Here is a 3,937-nt window from a genome sequence, read left to right as displayed (position 1 = left end):
CAGTTGATCTACAACAGATCTACAACAGATCTACAACAGATTCACCATTTGATCTACAACAGACTCACCAGTTGATCTACAACAGATCTACAACAGGTTCACCAGTTGATCTACAACAGATCTACAACAGATTCACCAGTTGATCTACAACAGACTCACCAGTTTATCTACAACAGATCTACAACAGGTTCACCAGTTGATCTACAACAGATCTACAACAGATCTACAACAGATTCACCAGTTGATCTACAACAGACTCACCAGTTGATCTACAACAGATCTACAACAGGTTCACCAGTTGATCTACAACAGATCTACAACAGACTCACTAGTTGATCTACAACAGATCTACAACAGACTCACCAGTTGATCTACAACAGATCTACAACAGATTCACCAGCATATTTAAAGCTGTAGGTGTTGGTGTGGTAGTAGCTGAGAGTAGTTCACAGCACCTCCTCTGGTCCTGCTCTGCAGACCACAAATGATGAGAGTCTGGTCTCATGAGAACTAACTCTGACGTCACCATCTCTAACACGACCCAACAATAAATAAAAATATAAACTATCATCCAGTTCACGTACAAATCCCTGTGTGAGTTCAGTAAATTAGATTTTAGAGGTTTGATTTTCAAATGAGCATCAACATCTAAACTGTGTCAGAGCTTAAATGTTTTTATGAGTTGATTCCTTCTGTTCTTTGTTTTGATCCAATCAGAAGCCGCTGAAGAGGAGGCCAAGTGAAGGAGGAAGAGCCAGGACGGCCGTCAAGCAGCAGGGATCCGCAGAGACACACGCCTACAGACAAAAGACACAAAAACAGGCAGAAGAACGGAAGTGGACACGGCCCGAGCCACAGGAAGACACTAAAAACAGCGGGGGACTGCCAGAACTCATCATTAGCGCATGAGTTACGCTCATGGCCACAGAAACACTTGAAATGGAAGCAAGCTTCTGCTGTGGGGCGCACGGAGACGTCAAAACAGCCGAAACTGCTGTTATGCTCAACACGAACAAGCAGCAGCCTGTTTGGACGTCCTCCACTCGTCCCGTGTCCTTCAGGACGTTCAAACACAACCGGATGGGTCGTTTGGGGTCAAAGCTTAAGCTTCTTCATTTCAGATTGTTCACAAATAAACCAACCCAGACGGACGACAGCTGTGGGTCTGACAAATGTCACGTTTAGACGCTTGAGTTCTTTGACATGCAGGGAACATCACGAGGAGCTAAACGAGTTCAGCTTTCACAGTTTAAAAAGGAACTAAAAGAAAGGTTCTGCTGATAATGTCAGTACAAACATTTTTATTCGTCTGAATGTTTGCCACTTTTGATATTTATTGTTGTTGAATTGTTAAATGGACTCTACCTATACAGCTCCTTCTACCTGATCAAGACACTCAAAGCTCTTGACAACACACTCAGTGCCCTCATCTACCTTCACACGCACATTCAGACACCGATGGGACACGTCGGTGGCAATGAGGGCTGCAGTGTTTTGCCCAGGGACACTTGGCATGTGACTGCTGGTGGATTCGAACCCGCAACCCTTGCATTGCAGGACGACTGCTCTAACCGCTCATCCACAGCCGCCACAAATTGCTGTGGAAATGTAAAGAAATAAAAGCCTGTTTTTGCCCCGGTCAGGTCACCACATGCCTGTTTTCTCTTCACCGTCTTCCTTTGAGAAAAGAAACTGGTTTTGGTTTTTGGTCTTTAAAATCAAGTGAAACTGTTCTGGTGACGGATTGTCTGAACTCTCAGCAGAAGGATCTTGTTTACGACACTGAGGTCCGTCGGTAGATTTGGGCCTGAGTGTCGACCTCCGGTTCCTCATCCTCTGAACGCCACCAGATTATGACCGCTACAGTCACACTTCCACAAAGTCAGTCTCAGTCTAAATAACCGATCAGTTGGAATTTCTACGCCGCAGTTCTTCTGTCAGTTCATGGTTGATCTGAAGTTCTGGTGATGTTCCCTGAAATCATTTCCAGCTGTCAAGAAAATAAAAACCAGCTAATCCACCTCGAGCTTTGTGAGACTTCAGATACAACTTTATTTTCACGGTGACAAGAAATCAGACAAGTGCCCGTTCAGGTTCACCTTTTCACCATCGAAGTCGAACACAAACAATTCAACGACTTATTCCGATGTAAATGTATTTTGTTTAGTACGTTCATGGTGAGCAGGTAACTGCGTGTGCACGTTGCGTACTGTTTTTATAAATCACTTTCTACAACCTTTGTAAAAAGCTGTTTGCATCAATAAAACCTTTTGGTTCAGCTCTCCACTTATATGTTCTGTTTGAGTTTTACTGAACCTCCAACACTTCTACACTGGAAGGCTCAACACAAACATGTTGCCAGATAAAAATTTAGACTGAAAAAGTGAGCAACATTTCCCGTGCAGAACTACAGCTAAACATGAATCTGTTATTTTTTTATTATTTTTGTCCGTTTATTATTAGCATGATAAAAGAAAGTTGAGCTCCTGACGCAGCTCTTCCCCGTGGGAGAACTGTTACTTTTCAGGCAGTTCATCGATTTATTTGTTCCCTTATGAAGAGTTTCGAATTACAACCCTCTTTTCTTTACTATGAGCAGTTATTTCCCACAATATAATAATTGTTCAAGACTTTATGCTGCTTAATTTACCTTCAACACAAAAATGACCCCTCAAAGTTCTTATGAAACACTTTGTGTGAGATTCTCTCCATTTCTTGCGTCCTGTGGTTTTTCTGTTCCTGTCATATTTGTACGTGCTGATGTTTAATGTTTTGTGTTTATTTGTAATATTTTGTGCTTACCGTACGATCAACCAGCTCCTCTGGCTGCGCTGACATAACGACAGCTCGTGTAAATACATTCAAATAAAAAGCTGTAAATTAAAATTGTCGTCTTTTGTGAACTCACTTGGCTCTTTTATGCTCTTAAAACCATGTCATGATTTCTTCCACTTGTTATTCATGACAAACCAGTCAAACAGCGGTGTTGTGCTGGTTTCTGTTCGACAGGCACCAATGAATCGGCTGCATCACGGTCCTGAGCTCTAAAACTGATCAGCTCCTTTTTTTTGACGCATGCATCAAGCTACAACGTTTATCAAACCGTTTTATGCCTAAAAGGGTAAACTTTGTAAAATTGTATAACATAGAAAGCCCACATTTTATTTGCATATTTGTGTGACGGTTAGTGGATGTTTTGATGGAGGAAACCTCGTCTGTCAACAACAACAACAACAACAACAACAACAACAATAAAGGTTGTAAGCTCAATCATGGAGGTCGAAAACAACAAAAAGGTTAAATGTTTCATCTGGACCAGTTTCTTTAAGGGAGAAACGTTTTGTCCCCCATCCAGAGGACAAACAACAGGAGGTCAGGACAGATCTGGTTGGCAGGCCGCAGACTGAGGAAGTCCTCTGGATGGAAGATGAAACGTTTCTCCCTGAAAGAAACCAGCTGACACCATTTAGCTTTTCTGTTGTTCTCTTCTGTCAACACTCATTTGTCCACTGAGTCCTGGAACATTCTTAGTCACATATTATTTCCAAGTGTTTTTGTTTTAACAGCAGGTTTCTACATTTTTCATTTTAGTTTTTTTGTTTGTTTTTTGTCCAAGGGAGCACAAAGTGACAGATGTTGTCGAGTGGACGGATCATGTTATCCACCACCAGGCTCAATGGCTGAGGCAGGGGGTGGTCAATGGTGGCCTTGAGCACCATAGATTGATCTTCAGCCACCCCATCATTTAAGGAAATTATACTTTTAGCAAAATAAAACCTAGAAAACAGTTTTCTAGGTTTGGAACGCCAGCTGTCAAAATAAGAGCTCTTGTTCCGGCAGGATCCGGCTCAAATGATCAGTTCCGTATCCAGAACTGTCCCCATCACGTGAGTAATATTAAAGTTGACCATCTTGTGTTGTCTACAATGTTTTTCTC

At 42.1% G+C, this 3,937-nt stretch overlaps 1 protein-coding gene across 1 annotated transcript in view; it reads left to right on the top strand.

Moving 5' to 3' along the window:
* The window catches only part of raly (RALY heterogeneous nuclear ribonucleoprotein), a 25,610-nt gene extending 24,684 nt beyond the window's left edge, over positions 1-926 (top strand). Inside the window, exon 8 of the mRNA XM_037679938.1 lies at positions 718-926. The gene's annotated coding sequence lies outside the window, so the exon portion shown is untranslated. The remainder of the gene's footprint in view (positions 1-717) is intronic.
* The last annotated feature ends 3,011 nt before the right edge of the window (positions 927-3,937 follow it).

Source organism: Nematolebias whitei, chromosome 7 (assembly GCF_014905685.2).
Source record: "Nematolebias whitei isolate Nwh7 chromosome 7, NemWhi1, whole genome shotgun sequence".
NCBI classification, from domain to species: Eukaryota; Metazoa; Chordata; class Actinopteri; order Cyprinodontiformes; family Rivulidae; genus Nematolebias; species Nematolebias whitei.
This window is presented reverse-complemented; position numbering and strand designations above follow the sequence as displayed.